Source organism: Limulus polyphemus, unplaced genomic scaffold, assembly GCF_000517525.1.
Source record: "Limulus polyphemus unplaced genomic scaffold, Limulus_polyphemus-2.1.2 Scaffold738, whole genome shotgun sequence".
Classification (NCBI taxonomy): Eukaryota; Metazoa; Arthropoda; class Merostomata; order Xiphosura; family Limulidae; genus Limulus; species Limulus polyphemus.
The window spans coordinates 193,883-202,801 of record NW_013666348.1 but is presented as its reverse complement, the minus strand read 5'-3'; the positions used below and the strand labels follow the sequence as shown (position 1 = coordinate 202,801).

The window sequence follows — 8,919 nt, the reverse complement described above, 5'->3', positions numbered from 1 at the left end:
CCTTGTGTAGCTTTGTGCATAATTAAAAACAAAACAAATTTCCCAAAACTAGTCAATATGCCCCCAAAATCAGGTTTTGATACCCGAAGTGGGCATAGCACAGGTAACCAATGTGAAGCTTTGTACTTAACAGTAATCAAACAAGTCAATGTCCATGTAAGTGATCGTTTTTAACCGATTTTAATTTTAAAAATATCAGAAAATATTTTTACCAGTTGATGTTTGCAGCAAAGGACTTCAGTAAATTAGTTTTTTTATATACAGATGTAACTTTTTAAAGGAAGAATTTAAAAAAATTGTGGTAAATTTGTGGTTTTTAAAAAATTTTTCTTAATCTTTAAATGTGTCAATTTGAGGAATCTGTGAAAGCATCTCTTCAACGTTTCACAAGAGCTTCTTTAAATTTCTTTTATGGGTCTTGTATGAGTAATATAAAAAATTACCCAAAGTTTACAATAAAACTTCTCAACCGACTTCATAGGCTAAAAATACTGGGAAATCAGTTCAAAGATTGCATTAAAAAAAAAAGCGAAGTGTCCAGTGTTGAAAGTATTGCCACTTTTTTTTTTTATTATCGTTGTTCGCTTTACGTATATTCGGCGCATGATTAAAAAACCTGCTCAAAACCACTGTGTTGAGATAACGATGAAATAACGTTCTGTTAGTGGATTGGTTCAAAAGAAACTCTAGTTTTGTGTTGTCAGTACAGCTAAATCTTAACAGAATAATTGAGTTGTGCACCTATATGCCAATACTAGTTTAATGGAGGTTTTTAGTTTGATGTTAACTGAAGTTCCCTTTTTACATTTTTAGACTAACTTGTTGCGTACGTTGGTTAGACACGAAAACCGTGACGTATCCGTACCATAGTTAGGAACATAAGCATCGTAGACGCTGAGCTGCACAGCCTCACATGTCCAGTAGGTGGCGTCTGATCTCAAATTACAGAGCCTCTCGGTTGAACGTACAACAAACATATACACTACAAGTATTAGCGTTGCCGAGCGTTGAGAAACGTTGTATTTGGAGATAATACCATAGCGGCTTTGTGGGAATGTTACAGTAGCAACATTTTGAAGAATTCGCGTGTATACCAGATGAAGTGTGCGTATCGTGTCTGATGTTAGCTTGTCGTAATTCATTAGGACTGAAATTTTGATCTGTACTGTCGCTAAAGTCAACATATCCATAGTTGTTGAAATAGATGTTGTTTACCGTTACTTGAAAGTAAGTAATTCATGGTGTGCTTATAAATAAGCAGGACACACTTGGAGTTTTGTTTTGTCTCATTGTCACATACGGTGTCCTGATCTCATCTTGAATTTACCCATACCCCACCATCACACACACACACACACATGTTTGAGGGCTTGGAGATATATGCATATACATTTGCTTTTAAATATTCTGACGTAGGTTAGGCTCGTATATTGATGGTGATCTGGGATGACAATTTCGAAATGAGAAATATACTTTGTGAAGTTGAAGGACATGCTATAGATTACAAAACTGAAAGCTGACGTGGAGGGCATCTGTAATTTGTGAAATATTTTATATCTACCATGCAGTCTGTGAAGTAGGTTTATGTGGTTGGTTGGTTCACGTGATTGAAGAGTGTAGTCTAGACTCTAGACCTGGGTGATAAGAAACACAACAGGCTATGTCCATGTTTTTTTAAATTGTGCCTAATTTTGAAGAGAATACCTTACCTTTACAGTAAGTCTTGGAGTAGCAAAGCTGTCACTTAAGGACAGTTTATTTTTGGCCTAATGCAGATTATCTGTCAAAAGAAGTGCTGTAGTAAGTGATGCCAAGCTTAAATAGTGTGATCTTGTTTTCATGACTGCACTGACATTGTGCCAACTTTGATGCATAAAGCAGTTGCCTTACCAGTTTTTTGTAAAAAGAAAACCTATTAGTTAAACAAAACCAAAACCAAATAGTTATTAGAAATACCAAGACTTGATTGTATTCATAAAATGATTATGAAGTAGATATGAAATTTTAATTCCTACCTAAAGATATTTTGCCGCATCTGTTATATCATGCAATTTATTATCATCTAGTGTACATTAAAATAATCTTTGATTTAATAGTACCATAACAAGTACTATTAAATCATGATATAAATGTTTAATATTTGATATATAAATTCAGTCTCTGCTAAACTATTATTTTAAAAAATGAGAAGAAAAAAGTTATGTAAGTGAAACCCTTGACACTGTCTGGAACGTAAGTGTGACTGTATCATTCAAAACAAGTCCTGTTACAGAAATAGGAAAGTCTGGAGATTAATGTGTATAATGGTTTTGGAAACAAAGCTTGATGTGATGTCAATAAATCATAGTTAGGTTGTAAGAGATTTAATTGTAATTGTGATGTCCCCAGTAAATCATAGTTATGTTGTAAGAGATTTAATTGTAATGTCCCCAATAAATCATAAAGTTATGTTGTAAGAGATTTAATTGTAATTGTGATGTCCCCAATAAATCATAAAGTTATGTTGTAAGAGATTTAATTTAATTGTGATGTCCCCAATATAGCTATTTAAGCTGTTGAATGTAGAAAAGATTGTATTTGAAAACTCCATAACTGCTTGAAATATGTTATATTCACAATATTTTATGAATGTGTTAATTGCACGACAGGTAAGAAGTTTTATGTACAGGGAGTCTGAAAAGTTTGGAACCATAGGGACTTTAAAGAATTTTACAGGATGTGTTCCACATGCTGTCCTTGTAATTTGAAACATGTTTGGAGATGGTATTTCTATTCTCTTTGAACACTGTGAAGGATATTCATGTCACTGTCAATGGTTCGACACTCGTCATGAATTCATTGTTTCAGGTGTTCAATGTCCATAGATCTTGGGGCCCCTTTCTTTGGATTGCATCTGTCAATCCAGTGGTAGTTTTGTATGATGTTTCTCACACCTCCAACTTCTGTTGGAGGTGAGTATCTGGGAGTAGGACTGACGTCCTAGTTCAGACACCAGGTGTGCATGTTTTGGTGTGGCGGGGATTCGAACCTGCGACCCATCAGATTGCGAGTCAAGTGCCCTAACCACCTGGCCATGCCGGCCATTGTCAATCCAGCGTCCTGGGAAGATGTTATTCAGCCAGGCTTGGACTTCTGAGCTGCAAATAACCTATGGTTTGACATTTTGAACACCCTGTATACACACAGATACACACACCAAAGAATATTATAAAGTTAGTTGGGTTGTTCTACCATTTCTAATTTCAAATTGAACATCTTATAGTTGTCATTGGGAAGATGAGGTAATTAGATGATTGGAATGGCAATTCTAGTGTAGAAAAAAAATTATTTTTAGGAAGCATTATAGTGAAATTAGCATCCTAGTGACTAAAACAGTATCAAACATGTTAGGATTTATTCTACCAATTAGAAGTGACTCGCGGAAGTTCGTCTCTTAAACTGTAGAATCTCTCTCGTAAAGCATTACAAAAGAATGGTAATAATGCTGGTACAACATTAAGGTAATATCATTCTGAAAATAGCAGAGAGGCTTATGGAATGCTTATAAACAAGTTATGAATGGTAATAATGCTGGTACAACATTAAGGTAATATCATTCTGAAAATAGCAGAGAGGCTTATGGAATGCTTATAAACAAGTTATGTAACTTGGAACATGTTACCATTCCTACGTTTCAGAGAAAAGGAGTTTTAAATATAAGTCGTCATTCAAGATGGGGCTTCACCTCAAATTACATTACATGTACTGTCAGGGCATTGCTGAGAGAGAGAGACAAGCAGTTTGGTATTTTTTATTGTGTAAAATTCATGTGTGACTAAATTTAGGTAGAAAATATTAAAAATAACATTGTTGTAGACCATAACTAAGATGAATAGATGTTTTTTTTATCTCAATCTCTGGTTATTTGATTGGAAGTTTGGATGAAATAAAAAAAAAGCTTATGGATGTACTAAGTTTATTTAAAGAAGTTATAAATCATGCATATATGTAGAGCATGACTTAACATAAAGATTTATTGCTCTAGTTGGTTTGATGTCGAGGAAGCATTAAATAACAAATCAGCTTACCATAAAGCTTTTAAAACCTGATTTTCAGTTCATGAACATCGTAGGTTGTGCATTCCCTAATTTGGGGGAAGGAAAACAGATCAAGGAAGATCAGAAACCATTTTTACTCTTTCATTGGTTGCTCTTTTGGCTTACACTTGTACATATAAATTGTTTTTTGGTGTTTAAAATAGTTTGTAAGCAGCATATATCATTTTCTCTTGTGGAATGGATGTTTATCTGTGTGTGATGACTCTGACATCATTACCATAGGTACAGTATTGAATGAGGTACTGCTTGTAATATAATTTTTGTTTATACTTGTCAAAGTTTTATCTGCTACATTGTATTATTACTTCCAAACCAAACTAATGTGCTTTAGGCCTAGCTTTCAATACTATTGGATGACTGTAACTTCACACTTTATTTTTAAAGCTACTCTGGTATTTTAATTAATTTTAAAGTTCCATTAATTGTAAACAAATACATCTGCTACTTAAAATATTGTATGCATAAAAAAGAAATATATCTAAATGTGATTGTCTTATGACTGACACATAGATTTAGAACTAATCAAAGCAGAACAAACTCTGAAGTAAAAAAAAAACTTAAAAGGCTAAAAATTGGTCTTAGCACAGATAATCCATTATGTAGCTTTGTGCTTCACAACAAACAAATGTAATAGCAATATTTTAGATTTCTTAGACAGTTGGAATAATCAAGGATAGTAGTAATTGGAAACCTTAATTTTGATTAGTTGATTAATCAATTGTTGGAATAATTAAACAGCAATAATCAGAAATGCTAATTTTGAAAGATTGATATAAATATATATGATTGCTAGGTCCTTTTGACCAATCTTGTAACCATGAAATATAAATTTGAATGTACCAATGTATCTTCGTGAAAATTGGCAAGATTTTAGTAAACATTACAAGTATGTTGCACACAAAAAATTAGTTTTCATATTGCATTTGTAACCTCTAGAACCTCCTAATTGAATTTAAAGTTTTTTTTGTATAAATCTTTATATTTTATCTGTTATTTTTTCCTACCCTAACACTAACTATCAAAATCATCCACAGTGAAAGTTGAAAAATAGGAAATAAAATCAAAAGTGCATTTTTTTTTCCAAGAATTACTGCAGATTGTAACAGATAGTTACAATTATTTTTTGCTAAAGAACTTCAGGCTCAGAAGTTTTTTGTTGCTTTTTGAACCATGTAACTGGCATACAAAGCAACAAATCACCCAGCAAGAGTTCAATGCAAGTTACATTAAACACAGTTTCGAGATACATCATGCAGATGGCAATCCTTGAGAAGAATGTTTTTTTATTTATGTTTTCTTATCTAACCTAATAAGTTTCTGATTTTTGAATTTTAATTACTTGTATTAAAGAATGTATAATAAATATACATAAAACCAAGTAATTTTACTCTTACTATTGTCTTGAGGCTTTTTTCATTCGGATGTTGGTTTGGTAAAACTTTTTTTTTCCCCCTCACTACTTTGGTTGTACAAAAATAATTTGGGCAGCATTCACATTTGCAGTTTTGAAAGCAGAAAAATACCTCAGCCACTAGATTAGAATGTCCAAAAACTACTGTAATTTATCTGAGTTTCTAACTAATCTATAAATGGGTTAAAAGAATTCATTACTTCTCGGAGCAGTATGTTCAGTCCCAACACATCAAACCCTCACAACGAATTATTGGATTTTACCACTAAAACAAAACAATCGTCTGATCTACATAGTGTATCTTTCTGTTGGTTGTAAACAGGTCCAGTAGCAATGTTGTAGATAATATTTAGACATTTTTTAAGACGGAGGATAAGTTCAATGTGTGTTGAACAAATATAGTGATATCTCAGTAAAGCAAAGAGATAAATAGGTTAAAATTTTATATTCTGGCTTGGTAATATCACAGCATGTTTTAGATTGGTTGAACTATCTGAAACCCTTGTAAGGGAAGGGAAATAGCTTTAAAGAGAAGTCCCAGCACCATTAAGTTATGCGACTCAAAAGGTATAGATTGAAATTTACTTAAAAGTAATTTGATTAAATTTTTAATTTAATTCTGTGACGTTAATTCAAATCTATAGGGTTAATTTTGATTAACTGATTGGTTAACATTGTGTGTAAGCCTACAACATAGGCAATTAAGATACAAATAGACTTTTAGATTGATGAAACACAAAACATTTGCAGCTTTCCAGAAGAACTGTTCATTTGTTTGAGGAATATTGTTTTAATAATTGTATGTGTGGATGAGGTGATGAATTTGTTTCACTGGTGTACCTTGCATCAGACATTCATATTTAAGGAATTAAAAATGGTTGACTTTGTTTAAACTTGTATAACTGTGATCTTGCAGTCGACGGTCCTCCCGAGCGAACAAGCTTCCTGCATTGAGTTCCAGTAGTGTAGACGGAGGTGCAGGGCGGCTACAAGGAGCTTCGGGCAGGAGTGGAATGTCAGAAGCAGACTCGGGACAAGAGGGGACGTCGACTACTTTCAACAATGAAGATTCTACTAGTATTCTCCCAAGTAAGTTATAATGGTACACTTCAGTAGCAACTGCATTTTATATGATGTGTATTTCAAATGACATCAATGGGAAATATTTTTATAAGTGTAAGAAATTTAACCACAGCTGTTATGTGTCATTGAAAGATGTTATTGTAGTGTTAAAAAAAATATGAGGTTACAAATTTGTTTTATCCTTGAATGCCAGGTTTTTGAATATGTCATGGGATACTGTTATAATAATGTTTTTGAAAATGTCATTTAAAAGAAAACCGAGAAAGGATTAAGCAGGGAAGGTTTTATTTTCAGGGGTCCGTGTAAGAATTATTGTTTCTATGCAAAATATTTTTCGAATGTAAATTACAGCTGGTTCTCGTTATGGTACATAAGGTGTGGTGTTTAGAAATTATCAAATTTTGGGAACTCGTATCTATCCTGTAGAGTAGAGCTTCTCTTGTCAGTAGAGTATATCAAGAATGCTTAAGTTCAGGCTTCTAGTTTTTTTGTCGCATGTGTAAAGAGGGTGATGAAACAAGAAAATATCGAACTGTGTAATTGAAGAAAATTTTGTAATTGTTCCCCATATGATAGAGGTATTCCAGCATTAAATATTTATACTGTAATTTATAATGGAAATTGGTCAGTCTATATAAACAATGACTTGGTAGTAGGGCTTGTAAGGAAGGGTAGATTCTGACCTTTGAAGGTTCATCACATGTTACCAAACAAAAGTTTAAACCTTTGATATACTAATTTTCATAATTTACCAATGACATCACCATAACTACTAGTGTATATCTGATTGAATAACCTTGTATTTTACATTTAATCCATATACCGGATTTGCTGGTGTATAAGACGATACTTTTTACTCTTAAAACAATGCCCGATTTTTACCCCTTGTTTTATGCACATGTTCAAAGATAGAGTTCCAATAAGAACTCTCCAATTAATATCATATTTAACCAAAACAATGTTGTTCCTTTTACTTTTGTTTGCTTTTCTGAGTAAGTGCATTGACGTTATGCCAGCTACTGCATTACAATAATTTGTTTGTAATTGTATCATTTGTTTTGTTTCTTTGTAACTAGAAGTATCTTATCTCACATGCTAGTTACAATTAATCAAGACATTTTTGATTTGAAATGTATTGATCTCATCTGTCATACTAGAATATTGCTTTGTAAAGTTGTTTATTAAATGTTTGTGATTTAAGTTATGCTGCACTGAGCTGTCTGTAGCATTTGAAGAGTATAAAAAAAAACATTTGTGGTTGTATTGATTACCCCAGAGTGCAGGTTAGCAAAGTTTAAAAATAACTTTCTAAGAATTTCTTCACAAAAGTAACATCCTACGTATCAAACCTAGAAAAAATACACTTAATTTGTTAAAACTAATCCAGATTACCAGCAAATACAGTAAATGAAATAAAACATTCACATATGTTTAATAGAACAGTGGTCATAAAGTATCTTACATGACCAATAATAGCTTAACATCAGTTTGTTGGTTGTTCAGAGTGGGAAGTTTTCAAATTAGAAACCTAAATTCTCGATAGTACCTCATTTTCAACATTTCCAGTGATTTTAAACTCATTTTTAGATGCTACAAAATCACAGTTCTTATTGTGGGACCGATTTAGAGTTACATCTGCTCTCCTTTTTTTCAACGTTAAAATTATTAATGATGTGTTATATTTTATCTTTCATACTTACTCCACAGTAACTTCTCTTACATATTGTATACTAGAGATTCAGTACATTTCATTGAAGCAATGCAGCAACCAAACTTATCTTCCTGTGATTTAATATAATGGTCAGGTCTAATGCACAAAAGGAGCTGCTACATGTTACGTTTTTAGTGTTTTGTTTAAGTAATGAACATTATACAAATCAGTAAATTAAATTTTCCATGTGATCACTATCCAAACATTGTCAGATAGTTGCTGTGAAGAAGAGGAAAAATCTGACATTGCTTGACTTCCTCCTGAAAAACCTTCGAATTCCTGGCTAGTGAACAAACTTTTGAACACAGCCCTACTTGGTAGCATGTAATCCTGGTAATGCTTGTTGGAACTAAGTTAAGATAGCTTATTTTACAGTTTATTATATATTATTGATATACTTGTATCAAAGATGACTTACACCTAATATTTGATCACCTCGCTTTAGCTTCAAGTGGTGTGAGCAGTTCGTCAATGGCAGCAGCTGTAGATAGCGAGTCTGATGATAGTGAAATGGGTAGACTACAAGGTAAGTTCTTTAGCATTAAGTTATTAAATATTTTTGGACTGGAGTGGTGGTGTGAGCAGTTCGTCAATGGCAGCAGCTGTAGATAGCGAGT

The 8,919-nt window shown here is 32.8% G+C and overlaps 1 pseudogene; it reads left to right on the top strand.

Moving 5' to 3' along the window:
• LOC106460269 overlaps positions 1 to 8,919 on the top strand; it is a 106,099-nt pseudogene that overhangs the window by 45,215 nt on the left and 51,965 nt on the right.